General features: G+C 37.7%; 1 long non-coding RNA gene across 1 annotated transcript; it reads right to left on the bottom strand.

Moving 5' to 3' along the window:
* Positions 1–14353: 14353 nt before the first annotated feature.
* LOC126690941 (uncharacterized) lies at positions 14354–15255 on the bottom strand. The gene is made up of 2 exons (XR_007644781.1): positions 15047–15255; positions 14354–14870 (listed from the first exon to the last, which is right to left on the bottom strand). It is a non-coding gene; the product is annotated as an uncharacterized LOC126690941 (long non-coding RNA).
* Positions 15256–16078: the final 823 nt, after the last annotated feature.

The following is a 16078-nucleotide window of genomic DNA, read 5'->3' as shown; positions in this document are numbered from 1 at the left end:
GGAAGATTAACATGGAGAATGGAGAAACAAGGTGGGTGCACTTCAAATACGAACGACTCCCGAACTTCTGTTATAGGTGTGGGCTTTTAGAACATGATTTAAAGGATTGCTTGGAAGAATCCGGGAAAGACAGAGCAGGGGAGAAAGGTGAACTCCAATATGGAGCTTGGTTGAGAGGTGAACCAATAAGGAAAGGAGGCTGGGATTTCGGATTTGCAAAGAAGAAGGCTACTGGTGAAATGAAAAATAAAGAAAATACCACAGAGGCTGGGCGGATTGGTATGGCTGAAGTGAGGAAAGGGGCGGCGCGTGAAACTCAAGAAGTAGAAGCTATAAGCCTCGGGGAGGGTAGGCAGGAGAAGCAGGGTGATTTGACTGGTGGGGGTGAAGTGACTACTGAGAAAAAGGGGAAGAATGGGCTGGCAGAGAACATTGGGAGAAACCACACGGGAGAGCTAGTGGAGGTAGGAAGGGAAAAAGGGGAGATTGGATGCAGGAGTGGCGGGAAAGAGATTTGCCAACAAGGAAAGGCTGAAAATTCAGAAAAGACTATCCCAAAGTTTGAATTTGGGCAGGGCCAGGAGACGGTAAAGGATGATAACCGGGTGGACTTGGGCCTGGGATTAGAGGAGAGTATGGACGGCCCAATGGCCATGCAGTATGTCCCAGAGGAGGGGTGGGTAGCAAATAAATTGGGTCCGACTAGTGGGCATTGGAAAAGGAGAATAAGGGTTGGGCCGGATGAGGAAATGAAGGAGGTGATGGGCCCTTTGCAGAGGAAAAGAGATGGGGATTTAGTTCTGAGGGAGATCGACCAAAATGTCAAAGTTTCCAAACGGAGGAAGAGTGAGGGGTTGAGCAAAGATGAAACAGGGGATGAGAGTACCATGGATGGCGGAGTGGCGGTGGCTGCATGGCAGCACCGCCGAGCCAAATGACGGCGCTAGCTTGGAACTGCCGGGGAATGGGATCAGCTCCGGCGGTTCGAGCGCTCACCGACAAGGTGAAAAACGGCGATCCAGTCTTGGTTTTTCTAGCAGAAACAAAAGCTTCTCAGGGAAGAATCAAGGGGCTTCAACGCAAATTAGGCCTTACACAGGGCATTTCGGTGCCTTCTGATGGGCAGAGTGGGGGCTTGGCGATGCTATGGAGAGAAGGAGTTGATGTGCGGTTCAAAAGTTGTTCAAATTCGCACATCGATGTGGTGGTGTGCGAAAGTAACGGAGCGGTGCCATGGCGTGCTACAGGGTTCTACGGCCACCCCGATGCAGGTATGAGACCTATCTCTTGGAATTTACTTGAAGTTTTACATAGACAGTGTAATATGCCTTGGGTTGTGTTTGGAGACTTTAATGAAATTTTGAACTCTGATGAAAAATTAGGATGGTTAGAGAGGGATGCTAGACAGATGGATAGGTTTAGGGAATGTTTAAGTACCTGTGGCTTGTTTGATTTGGGGTTTGTGGGTCAAAGATTCACCTGGTGTAATGGGAGAATTGGAGATCAACGAACCTTGGTTAGGCTGGACAGAATGGTAGCTAATGAGGAGTGGATGAATTTGTTTCCGGAGGCGAAAGTAGTTCATAGATCTATGGCGGCCTCGGATCACTGTTTGCTGTCTTTATCGATTAGAAACAGAGTAACAAGGAGGGTAGCTAGGAGAAGATTTATGTTTGAGGAGATGTGGACTAGGGATGAGGGTTGTAGAGAGGTGATTGAAAGGGCATGGGATCCCTTGGATTGCAATCCGGAGCTTTCAATTCAGAAACGACTGAAATGTTGTCAGTTTCAACTCCAGGATTGGAACCGGCGAGTGTTTGGAAATGTAAATAAAATTTTGAAGTTGAAGCAGGGTCGGTTACAACGTCTGGAAGAGATGAATTTACTTCACGAGTCGGCTGTGGAAGTTCAAAAGCTGAAGAAGGAAATTAATGAAGTAATGTTGAGGGAGGAGATAATGTGGAATCAGAGGTCAAGGGCGCTGTGGATCAAATACGGAGATAGGAATACAAGGTTCTTTCATGCAACAGCGAACAATAGGCAGAGAAAGAATAAAATTGAAGGAATTTTTGATTCTGAGGGGAGGTGGAGAGAGAACAATGAGGAAGTTGAAGAAGTTATTCTGGAGTACTTCAAGGAGATTTATAGCTCTTCTTTTCCCACTGAGTTTGGTGCTAGTCTGGGAGCAGTGGGCAGAAGGGTAACGGAGGACATGAATGATGATCTGTTAAGGGATTTTAAGGAGGAAGAAGTATGGCAAGCCCTTATGCAAATGCACCCAACAAAATCTCCGGGACCGGACGGGATGTCCCCAATATTCTTCCAAAAGTATTGGGATGTGGTTGGACCTCAAGTTGTACAAAGTGTTTTGCATACTCTTAGATCGGGTTCTATGCCAATTGGAGTTAATGAAACATTTATTTGTTTAATTCCCAAAGTGAAATGCCCCCAAAAAATTACAGAATATCGCCCAATTAGCTTATGCAATGTGATCTATAAATTGGTATCCAAAGTCCTTGCTAATAGGTTGAAGAAGGTACTCCCGGACGTTGTGGATGAAGCTCAAAGTGCCTTCGTTCCTGGTAGGCAAATCACGGATAACGTCCTTGTTGCATTTGAGGTTATGCATTGCATTAATCAAAGGAGGAAGGGGAAGGAAGGGTTAATGGCAATTAAGCTCGATATGAGCAAGGCGTACGATCGGGTTGAATGGGGGTATTTAGAAGCGATGATGAGAAGAATGGGGTTTAGAGAACGATGGATATCCTTAATGATGATGTGCGTGACTTCCGTTACTTTCTCGGTTTTAATTAATGGGGAGCCAAGGGGAAAGATTGTCCCTACAAGAGGACTAAGGCAAGGAGATCCTATTTCTCCGTACCTCTTTCTTCTTTGTGCGGAGGGCCTCTCGGCAATGTTGCAAAGAAATGGGAGTGGGGAGGCCGTGGGTGGGGTGCAAATATGTAGAAGGGCACCAAGGATCTCTCATCTTCTTTTTGCGGATGATTGCATAGTCTTTGGTAAGGCGTCGATGGAAGAGGGTTTAAAAGTCACTAAAATTCTTGAAGACTATGAAAGAGAGTCCGGGCAAAAACTGAATAAGGAGAAGACTTCTCTCTTCTTCAGTAAGAATACGGCGGAGGAGGTGAAAGAAGGGGTAAAGGATCTGTTTGGGGCTGAGATTATCCACCAACACGAAAGATACTTGGGGCTGCCTCCACTGGTAGGGAGGGGCAAAAGGAAAGCTTTTAATCGTATAAAGGATCAAGTGGGGCGGAAAATAGCAAGCTGGAAAGGAAGGCTTCTGTCCACTGCAGGCCGGGAAATCTTGATAAAGGCAGTGGCTCAAGCTACCCCGACGTATACGATGAATTGCTTCTTGCTACCCGATTCCCTGTGTAGTGAGCTAAACTCCCTGGTGCGAAATTTCTGGTGGGGCCAAAGGGATAAAGAAAAAAAGCTTGCTTGGATTGCTTGGGGGAAGTTGTGCAAGCCAAAAGCTGATGGGGGGATGGGCTTCAAAGATTTGAAGGCTTTTAATCTGGCTTTGTTGGCGAAACAAGGGTGGCGACTATCCCAAAATCCGTGCTCCCTTGCTCATAGAGTCCTAAAAGCTAGGTACTTCCCAGGTAACAATTTTATGGAGGCTCAATTGGGCAATCTGCCGTCTTACACGTGGAGGAGTCTGCTGGCTGCTAGGGAGATTGTTGAGAGGGGGATGCGGTGGAGTATAGGAAATGGGCAAAAGGTGCGGATTTGGGCAGATAGGTGGCTGCCAACTCCTCATTCTTTCAAGGTGGTTAGCCCAAAACCTCAAGATTTTGATGGGGAAATGGTGAAGTCTCTTGTCAATCAGCACGAGGGGGGTTGGGACCAAAATCTGGTGAGAAGTGTTTTTATCCCCCACGAAGCGGAAACTATCCTAAGTATTCCATTAAGTCTTTCTTTACCTGAAGATGCGGTGACTTGGGCTTGGACTCCAAATGGGAGGTTCACAGTAAGTAGCGCTTATAAGGTGGCATGCAGCTGGTTGTGTGATAGAAGAAGCAAAGAGGAAGGTTGTGGGGTGTCGGATCCAGGTAAGGGCAGGCAGTTTTGGAAGTTCCTTTGGCAGCTGCAGTGTCCTAGTAAGGTTAAGCATTTCTTATGGAGGGCGTGTAAGAATATCCTCCCTACGAACTACTGTCTTAAGCTCAGAAAAATTCCCATTGAGGAAGCGTGTGGAGTTTGTGGAAATGTAGAGTCAGCTGGGCACGCTCTATGGGATTGTGAGGCGGCAAGGGCAGTGTGGAGAGAGTCAAAGTTAGTGCTGCCTAAGCTCAGGAATGATCACCGCGACTTTATGGAGGTTGTGTGGGAGCTTTGGGATCGGGAAAGGGGGTTGGATTGGGAGTGTTTTGCGACTATGGCCTGGTGTATTTGGAAGAATAGAAATTCGTTGAAATTCGAAGGGCGGGGTAAGGCAGCAAAGGTGATCGTCAAGGAGGTTGAGTTGCTAGTGGAGGAGTTCAGATCAGGGAATACAAAGGAAAAGCTTCCTGTGGTGGTGAGAACTAAAACTTGGAGGCCGCCAAGGGAAGGGTGGTATAAAGCAAATGTGGACGGGGCAGTATTTAAGGAGACTAACAGTTGTGGAGTTGGAGTGGTGATTCGAAATGATCAAGGCCAAATCATGGGGGCTATGAGTAAGAGGCTGGATCTTCCGTTAGGAGCGGTGGAAGTTGAAGCGAAAGCTTTTGAAGAGGGGCTAAGGCTAGCAGGTGACCTCGGGTTGAACCAAGTAATCCTGGAGGGAGATGCTCAGTCAGTTACAAATGCTTTGTTGGGTAAGAGCTTGCCGCCATCCTCAATCCAAAGGCTTAATATTGCTGGTGCAAGTCGCTGGAAGCAATGGGTTCAGGTGTGGAGTGTAAGCTATGTCCGTAGAGATGGGAATGGGGCTGCACATGTAATGGCTCAAAATGCCAAATTTATTTCTGATTGTGTAGTGTGGGTAGAAGATACCCCACCAATGATTCAATGCCAAGTGCATAGAGATGTTCTTTTGTTGAACCAAGTTTCTATTTAATGAAAGGTATTTGTGTTGACTATCAAAAAAAAAGATATCTTTTGCGTGTGCAGAGAGGAGATTAATCGCAGAAATTCCATATATCAGCATAGAAAAGAGAACAATCAAGAGGTGCTGGTTACTAATGGTCATTGATGGGGTCATACAATTGATTGTCAGAGTTCCTTCAACTGCCCCTGAAAAAGAAAAGTTAAAAGTTGAAAGCCAGACCATGGCCATCATTTTTGTTTCACATTTAGGGTATGACCATCTGTTACTTTAGAGGTTCCCATGGTTGGTGTCATAACCATATGCTCATTCCTAATAGCCTTTTTTTGCAAGAGCTACTAACTAACATGACCGATGAATTCCCATCAAAAAAAAAAAAAAAAAAAAAAACATGACCGATGAATCTGCAGTAATAGTATTATCATCAATAATGCTTTGCACTTCATCAACTCTTGATATGGCTTTCCTTTTTGGGATAGATTTATAGGAATTTCTCCTAGCTGAACTATCATCTATGTCCCTAGGCTCCATATAATCTTATGCTACTAAGCTAAAAATGAACAGCAAAATTAGAAAAGGGGAAAAACATTTTTTTTTAAAGTAACCAAAAATTATGCTGCAATGAGGAAAAACGGAATACACATGAATGATGAAAATTTGAGTGCAAAAATTGAGAAAGAAATGGCAGGATATATAAAACAACATAAGAGTTTATGATAAACAATAATATCAATGTTAAAAAATATGACCAAACAAACAAAATACAATACAACTGGACTTACTCGTTACTTTGAAGCTTTAACGCAAATCAGATACAATCCGAAGATTAACGCATCCAATGAACTGTTAAGAAAGGGACAAGAATTTTGTTTTGGAATCAAAGAAAGAAAAAAGGAAAGATGAAAGAGTCTATGAAATGCATTTACATGGGAAAACATCACGCACCTTTCTCTCCGGCCTTCTTTTTATTTTTTATTTTTTCTCAATCCCTTTGATCCTGTGTTTGTGTTTATCAACAGAGATAACTCTAACTATTCAAATTATAAATTGTTTCTCTATCGTGTTTTTTTTTTTTTTTTTTTTATGATTTACTCATAGCTGCTCTCTGTCAATAAGTGGAGTAGTTGGTAAAGCAGAGTCCTCCTCTCCAGCGTTGTTCTTCTCCCTCAAACACGCGTCCTGTGTTTGTGTCCATCAATAGAGTAGTTGGCTGACCAAAAAAGCTAACAAAGAGATAAAGATCAAATAAAATAGGAGCAAAGACCAAAAGAACTACGCTCTCTAAATGTTCAAATTAAAAACTTTTAAGGATAGAAGTGTAAACCATCTACACAGAACAAACAAACCAACTCAGCTCTCCTTTGTTCGTTGCGTGGCTGTAAATTTGTTAGATTAATGGATCCAACGAATTGTTAAGAAAGCGAGAAGAATTTTGTTTTGAAAAAAAAAAAATTGATGGAAGAGCTTATGAAATGCATTTACATGGGTAAGAATCACGCACCTTTTCCCTTTGGCTTCTTCTTTTCCTTCTTTCTTTTCTTTCCCTATCAATTTGGTCATGGCTGATTTTTTTTTTTTTTTTTTTTTCCTTATCTCTAACCTGGATCCTATGTTTGTGTTCATCCATAGAGAGAAGTCTAGCTATTGTGTTCGTGTCCATCAATAGAGTAGGTCACTGACCAAAAAGGCCAACAAAGAGATAAGATCAAATAAAATAGGAACAAAAGACAAAACAAACCATTTCAATCTGCTTGTATATTAAGGGTAAAAAAGTTAAGAAGGTGCTGGACAAAGTCGGTCCAAAAAAAAAAAAAAAGGTGCTGAAACAATAAACAAATAGCAGACAAGGTGCTCGACAAAAGCACTATTCACAGGTGCATTCGCGCTGTTTTTTTTTTTTTTTTTTTTTTTTTTTTTCACAGTGTATCTTCAAAACTTTCAACCAAAGACTAATCACTGTTCGTGTCGGGTCGGCCCATGAAGGGGTAAAGCACTGGCCCAGAGATTCTTTTCAAAGTGCAGGTAGCATGACTCGAACTAGGGAGCACACCTAGTCGAGCCAAGTACAAGCACTCTGAGACCAAGTGCCGAACCGCTTGGCCAACCCCACTGGGTTACATTCGCGCTTTTTAATATAGGTAATAGATATATAAAATTAAAAAAAAAAATTACCTCCAAAAATAAAAATTTGAACATTCTCACTTTAAATTTTGTTTAAATCCTATTGAAATGAGCTAAAATATAATTATTTTAGTGCTATTTTTACAATATTTTTCACAATAAATTTACAATAATGGTTAAGTGACAAATTGTAATTGGTTTTTATCTAGACCCACAATTTACATCACTTTTTTACATAACTTTAACAACTTGTCACCTAAATTTTGCTGTGAAAGTGTTATGTTAGTAAAACTACTCTTAAAATTGCTCATTCATTAAAAATAAATAAATCAATAAACACTTTCTCTAGAAAATAAATAAATACACTTCAAAAGCAAAAACTTATATCAATTTTTTTTTTCTTAGTTTCATGTTTACTCCCAATTTTACTTCCAGGTGTTTTACTATTCTCTTTTATCATATATTTTTATATAACTGATTTTAAATATAATAAATTATTATTAATTTGAAAAAAATATATGATTAGTTAGTTAATTATATTTATCTATGCATTCAATGGTAGTTTTCTTACCAATCTTTAAACTATTATTAATTTTTTTAGACTATATTGTATATAATATCTAGAATACTATTTTAGAGTATTGTATATAATATGAAAGTTGTACATACAAAAAAAAAAAATCAATTTATTTTTTACTCTCACAACAAATTTCTAATTCCAACACTATTGACCCCTCTAGAAAATAATCCTAGAGCCGTCATTGGTTAGAAAGAGAAAAAAAAAAAAAAAAAAGAGTCAAGAATGAAAAGAGAGAAGATTCAATTACGTACTTATTTTCTCGCCCAGTGTCTTAGGTGGCAGTTGGGAAGGCAATGTGTCAAACTCTCTAGTCCAAAAACTCTCAATAGCACTTAAAGCTAGGTATATCATGCATCTAGTTCATGTATATTTACTAACATGTGTGAGATTTACTTCCATATGAGAGGGGGGAAATATACGTACACCCGATACATGATGTATTTTCTCCACTTTCTATAGGTATAAGTCTTTTGGACTATACATTTACTATGCATAAATTGTTTTACAAAGCCATTACAAGGTTGACATTTTATGTAAGAGTGAAGCTTATGGTTAATATAAATTTTATTATATAAGTTTTATAAATTTATATGTTGAATTTCACATATAAAATTTTAAAAAATACACTAAAAAAAGTATTTATCATGTTATTGATGCATAACATCCATCAAATATATTCATTATCACCAATATCTCTCTTCATAGCCGCCAACAGTCCACTGCAAATCCTTCATTTTTTTCATCATCAGGTTTGAATTTCACTCTCACTTCTTCAACCCAATTTGTTGCTACCATCTTATTTGTCAACTTTTCCGCCAACAACCCACTGCAATTCTATTGCTGCAATTTGGGAGAGTTCAAACTCTATGCTCTAGAGCAAATTCATCCATTTATGGTTCAAACTTATCCTATTGGATGTATCTTTTCATTTATTTTCTATCACAAACCTATACATCACACAATTATTGGGAGAGAGAGCCAATATATATATATATATATATATATAATCATTCATATACAAGTGAGAAATATTTTTACAAATCTACCCAATGAAATAAAAGAGTCATATTGATGAAAAGAAATAATGAGGCAGATTCCAAATTCTAGTGAGTCATTGAGAGAGAGAGCTTTGAATTTTATTGATGAAGATGAGTTCAAGAAGTAAAAAATAGTCGTTCTATGAGGGATGAAAATCTGGAGATTTCCAATGCATGAAGAAGAAAGATAGAAAAACAATTGTGTTTTGTTATATCAACTAACTACGTGAGGGTCCCACGATTTTCACAATATTACAATTGTGCCATTCAAAACTGTAATTAAATGTTGAATACATTTTTCTAATGGTTTCCTAAATACATGTTTTAAGCCACCTATACTACGTATTGTTATCTAAATACCCATGAAATAGTATCCTTACCAAACAACTCACTCCAAAGTGGGACCTACGGTTTTGAGCATTTAAATCATAGAAAACACTCTTCAAAAGCCCTTACCAAACGGGCCCTAAGAATCATTGTTGGCTCCATGGGCTTTTCCTCTAAAATTTTAACTATATGGGTAAAACGTGATTGCCTCTTTTTTGAGCCGAAGGGAGAGTTTTATACTAGCCTTTAGGTGTCCTTAATGACTAGTTTTTAGGCTAAAAGATGAGGTTATGGACCTTTAAAGTGCGAAATTGATCTTTGGTTTCTGATTTGCTTTAATTGGGTAAACGAGTTAACTTGCTTTATGCATAATTTGGGAAAGATTTGACTAAGCCCACATTGGCTCCTCCTTTTTAGCTGTTTTAGACTCTTAATTGGGAGGCTCACTTAAAGTGAGGACTAGTAGCTATAGTTAGCCAATGAGAGCTAACTATGTTTTAGAGACAAAAATGGGTTAGGGCAAAAACTTTGGGCCACAGACAGTGAGAGTATAAGACCTCTTTTGGGGTGGAAATTTTAGGTACAAGACCTCCTCCATGAGCTTGAGATGCAATCGGCGTCCCTTGTCTACTTGATAGCACACTTGGGTTGGGCTTATGCAAAAGATCTCAAAGGAACCAACTCATTCCCTCCAAATCACACTCCCTCAATTTCCCCAATATATTCACATAAGCTTGAGCCATGCTTAAAAGAAAAAATATATAATACAATACATGAATCGGGCTTGTAAAAAAATGTGTCATGAAAATAGGTATCAACAACTAGTAAACTTTGACTTTCACCTTTGAATTTATGAATTATTATTATTTCACCTCTCTCTCTCATAAATTAGTAAGTAACAAGTTTTATTGAGAAACAAAAATAACCTAATTTCGTTTCTTTAATCTCTTATTTGTATTAAAAGAAAACAAAAAGAATATGCTCTTTGGTTTATATATATATATATATATATATATATTTCGTTATATTTGTATGTGAAAGAAAATATGAGTCATATTAGATTGATTCAACCTATTAAAGACTGGACAAAGATAATAAATATTTTAGCCCAATTTTTATCCAATCGAGTTGAATTTGCTTGATTTGACCTATTTGTCATGGTTACATGTGAATTTTTTTTAGTTTCGAATCAAATACTAGCCCATATGGGTATGAATCAAGTGCACTCAAGGAAATCAACCCATAACATACAGACCCCCCCCCCCCCCCCCAAAATATTTTTAAGAAATAAAAATTAGTTAAATTACAAATTGCACTTGTACGGCCCTCACATCCAAGTCCATTTGGGCTTTGGGCCATGGATCAATAGTATGGCCCAGGGGCCCAACCTCCGTTCTGCTCGGGATCCCAACCCAAGCCCACAAAAGCTACGAGCTTAAGTTGGGTGTTGTTCAAATGTCTGAGAAGCGGACAGCGGGTGTTGTTCACATACTGCTTGGCAAGTCATCCCTGGACAATATGCATATGTTCGGTTACATTGCCCTCTCCCTCTGTGTGCCCGGCAGTGGCCTTAAGGAACTTCGCCGCCGAGCACATTTGCTGCAGTGGGAACCATTTCCAAAGCCACTCACACTTAAACATCCACTTACAATTAACGACATTAGACCTCTCATTGCACCAGTTTAAAAGTAATGATAATCCCCCCACTAATAATTGGCTATAAATAGGAGAGGATAAAGAGGGGATGGGGGATGGAATTTTGAGTGGAGAAAGGATAGAGAGAAAGAGAGTCTAAGAGAAAGAAACACAGAGAAAGAGAGAAAAATGATCTCATTGAGTCTCAAAATCTAGAATGACCCAAAGTAGGATACCCAAAACCTACCATACAAAGAAGTTGTGAGCCCAAGTGGGATTCAGCCCAGTAACGCTGTCTTTGGTGCGCACATATATACTATGTAGTTCTTTAAAGGGTAAATTATATATTTAGTCCATATCCTTTACACCATATTTCAATTTGGTCTTTAACCTTTCAATTGTGTCAATTTGGTCCCTAACCATTTAGTTTTGTGTCAATTTAGTCACTAAGATTATTTTTTGGATGGAAATTGTTAACGTGGCTAACAGTCAAAATAATAAATTAGTTTCTGTTGATGTGGCAATAAATTAAATTTTTTTTTTTTTTGGCCGTTTGCAACATCATCAATTTCCATTCAAAAGATAATAGCAAGGACTAAATTCACATGTCACAGAAAGGTTAGAAACCAAATTAACACAATTGAAAGGTTGAGGATCAAATTGAAATATAGTGTAAAGAATAGGGACCAAATACGTAGTTTACCATTTTTTAAATTTTTACTCAAAAATAGTTCTTTAAAGGGTGAACTACATATTTGGTCCCTATCTTTTACACCATATTTCAGTTTGGTCTCTAACCTTTCAATTGTGTCAATTTGGTCCGTAATCTTTCAATGTTGTGTCAATTTAGTCTCTTCTGTTATATCTTGGATGAAAATTGCTGACGTGACAAATGACCAAAATAAAATTTTAGTTTATTCTCACATAAACGAAAGCTAATTTTTTATTTTAACCATTACACATTATCAATTTTCATCCAAAAAATAACAGCAGAGACCAAATTGACATGGTACTTAGGGATGGCAATGGGGCAGGGCGGAGCTGAAGGATGAGGTCTTCGTCCCAGTCCCGCATGGTTTTGTCTTGCCCCATCGCCGCCCCACCCTGCATGACAGAGAAAACTTTCTCACCCCATTCTTGCCCCTTGGGGCCCCACAAAGCCTCTTCCCACCTCGTAAAACTCTACTTTTTGTTAATTTGCCCTACAACTAGTACAATTTTTTTAATGAAACCTATTTTATTAATAAAATTATACTTGAAATTACAACTAAATTTATCCCATCAAATCAAATCAATTTTTAGAAAAAAATGAATAATATATCTAAGTGTTTAACAAGACAAACATAAAAAATAAAAATAAATAAATAAAAAATCTCATAGTATAATACATGACAATATAAAGGCAGAGAACCACATTGGGTAGAATAAAATAAGCTAATATTGATATGTTTGTTTAAATAGTTGGGTTTTAGGGTATGAAAAATTTATAATTATAACCCTTAGCAATGCAGGGCGAGGTGGGGTGGGTCTAAAAAGTTTAAACTCATCCCCGCCCCGCCCCACCCCGTGGTGCAGGACTAAAATCTTGCCCCATCCCTGCCCCACCACCTTTGCGGAGCAGGGAAAACCCGCGCGAGGTAAAGCGAGGAGGGGCGGGTTAAGCGGGGCGGAAAAAAATTGACATCCCTAATGATACTGAAAGATTATGTACCAAATTGACACAATTAAAAGGTTAAGGATTAAATTGAAATATGGTGTATAGGTTAGGGACCAAAAACATAGTTTACCCTTCTTTAAATTTGAGATTTTTCATTTTGGTCCATTAAATTTTAGGCGAAACTATATCATTGGTCCCTTAAGTTTATCCTGTGTGCACAATTAGTCCCTCAAGTTTCAAGTGAACGCAATTAGTCCCTCAAGTTTTTAGAATGAGTAATATAAGTTATTATGTTAACTTCCGTTAGTAGTGTTACTTATGTGGCTAATGGAAGAATACCATGTCAATTTTTTTAATGATGCGGCATTTCTTTATTAAAAAATAACAAAAATGAATTTACAAGTAAAAAAAAAATTTGACCCGTTCTAATTCAAGTAAAACCCACAAGAGAGACATTCATCAAAAAAATAAAAACCCACGAGAGAGATATTGAACCGTTCCAAGCCGGCCATTATATTTCAGAGCAAAGACAAAGAGCTTGATATCGATCATGGAGGACATGAAGAAGAAGAAGATGATGAGGACGACTACAATGTTCGCAATCGCAACAACCAGCTGATACAGTTGTTTCCAGTGGTTGGAGACGGAGACGTAGCGGGGTGGTTGGATCTCACTGCGACTTTCGGTGAAGCCACAGAGCAGAGGCATGGTGGTGGTCGTTGCGACAGCAGCTGGATTTTATGTATAGGAATATGGTTCTTGTGCTATTGTGCTTTTCATAGACTTTTTGAAGATTGTTGGAGTGTCAAAAGGCATATGCATGTGTAAGAGAGAAAGCAGGGGTTCAGATATGGAGGCTAGGACACAAAGAAAATGAAGAAAATAAAAGTTGTAGGGAGAAAGAATGTGTTATTTCAAAGACTATATGTGTCCATGGCAAAGATCAATGGAAGCTCTTGGTGTCTTTGAGAAGTTGAGAAGTCAGGATCTCAGGGATAACGATTGTTGAGTTTGATAAGTTCTTTTGAATGGTATAGGAATATGTTAATTTCTAGTATTGTTTAGAACTTTAGATATCTGATTAGTGGAGCTGTTTATACTCTTTAGATTGTAAACCAGTTGTTTAGGCAGTTTCTACCAGTGGTATTAGGGCCACTTTTGCATATAAACTTTTTTAATACCTGGTTTTGTTCTATTTGTATTTAGACGACGAGGGTGTAATTATAGAATTGTTTGAAACATGTCAGATTTTTTGTTACGTTTAAATTTATTTTTGTAATTTTTTAATAAAAAAAATACCACGTCATTAAAAAAATGATAGGTCATTATTCCATTAGTCATGTAAGCAACATTATTAACGGAAGTTAACAAAATGACTTATATTACTCATTTTGAAAACTTAAAGGATCAATTGCGCTCATTTGAAACTTGAGGGACCAACTGAGCACATAGGGTAAACTTTAGGGACTAACAGTGTAGTTTCGCCTAAATTTTATTATGTTTTCAAGATGGTCTTTCCCTCTATATCCATGACTTTTTCTTTTTTATAGAAACATATTAATGGCTAATTTGACCATTAAGAATAAAAAAGAAATTAACTATCGGTTTGTTAATCTTGACAGCTAGGTTAAGCACGGAGATGGAGATCACAAACTCCTCCTCTTATTTCTCTTGATTATAGATATTTAGTCATAAAAAATTAAAAAAATAAATCTAAAGAAAAGCTTTTGTAGTATAGCTGAGCAATAATTATTTCATGCATTGGATATATATACATCATTTTTCTCTCAATATGTGGATTTTGACTTGAGCCCTGAGGAGAAATATATATATATATATATATATATATGAGAAATATATAAATTTATAGTACAGATCTTCTTTCTCACCAACATAAACTAAAATTTATTATAGATAAAAGAAGACACTACAATTGCATATCTTGTTCCACATTTATGAAAAGAACTTCTATTAACATACATATGTACATTATTATTATTTTGGATACATACAGTAGAATTTAAATCTAAAGCATCTACTCTATGATAATTGCTTTTATCATCAGAGTAAAACTCTAATTGGTTTTTTGTATAGACGGGATTTCAACCTCAATCCCCTTTATTGCTAGACATTTCTATACATTATCATATTATTCTACCAAGTTATATATGTATAATTTTCCAAGCAATATTTTCTGCAGGAACCAATGGAAGGCGACGTTGTTGATTCACAGGAACCTGCAAAAGTCCAAGTTCAAGTGCATTGTCAACGTAGCTGTGACTTCAAAGATGAAATAGTGGTGGCCAGGCTTCAGTAAATTGATTATTGCGAGGGCATCAACAGTGAAAAGTAAACTCGTTACAACACCCGCAATTTCAGAGAATTTTATCTTTTGGTGATAAGCTGGCCTCACTGCATATGGTGCCTCAAAGGGACTCATATGCTTGCGCCCTGTTTCTGAAGTCAGAAAAGTAGAAAACATAGTCCAAACATAATTATAAAATCTCCAATTGATTTGAACATAAAATGTTTCCTATATTTCTCACATGCAGCATTAAAGAACCCAAATAATAACAGACACAGGAGTGCAACTGTGTGCAAGATTGCCACCATGCAAACAACACTACCATTACCTCCAATTGTGTGATGATGCCACACATCTTTCCTACTCCGCCCATTCCAAATAATTAAGGTTCATGATGCCATCACCCAGATCTCCATCTGGAAATTCATTGTGTGATGAAGAAGGTTAATTGAATTGGCATTAAGGGGTATGGAGAAGAGGACTAGAGCGAACTCTCTTGAAAATGGATTTTGATTTTGGTTTTGAAGTTGGTGGGAGAGTTGTGGCGTCTTGTTTTTTATATTGGTCTTCAAAGAGCATCTATTCCAAACCTCTACTTGTGCATAAATAAAAAATTAAAGCACAAAAGATAGACACAAAGTAGATTCCAAATTATTTTTGTCGGTAAAAGAAAACGTAGAGCAGGCGAAGAAAGAAGATTCCTACAAAATTATAATAAAAGGAATGGAACCAGTTAAGTTGCTTCATGAAAAGAGCCTGGAACCAATACCAATTTGTAATGCAAAATTTATGGTACGTTTGGATTGAGGGAGAGGGAGGGGGAGTAGAGTAGAGTAGATTTAGCACAAAATTAACTTATTTTTAACCAACTCTATTCTACTCACTTCCACTCCTCCTCCTTCCCCTGCATCCAAACAGACCATTAGTATTTTATAAGTTAAAAAAAATTAAACAAAAGGCTAATAATGTACATTCATATCAGATAAAATGTGAGTTTATTCCACCATTTTCACAGCCCATGTGGATGACTACCTGTCATCTTTCTTCAGAGAAAAAATAAAATAAAAAAAATCTCATCATTTTTGACAACATATAGAATGATGATTATGGATTTAGGTGAAAGATTTTGATAATCGGAGATACCAATAATTGATTTTATAGCGACTTATTACTAACTTTACGTGGTGTTCCCTCTATTCCCATTTTTATTTTATTTTTCTTCTTTGAAAATTCAACTTTTTATGAAATGTGATTGCTTTAACATACAAATTATGAAGATATATTATTTTTCAAACCAGCCCTCTTTGTTTTGCTTGTTTTATTTTATTTCAAACTAAATTATACTTTTAACCCTTAAAGT

Source organism: Quercus robur, chromosome 7 (genome assembly GCF_932294415.1).
Source record: "Quercus robur chromosome 7, dhQueRobu3.1, whole genome shotgun sequence".
NCBI lineage: Eukaryota > Viridiplantae > Streptophyta > Magnoliopsida > Fagales > Fagaceae > Quercus > Quercus robur.
Note: the sequence above shows the minus strand (reverse complement) of the source record. Positions and strands in the feature narration are given on the sequence as shown.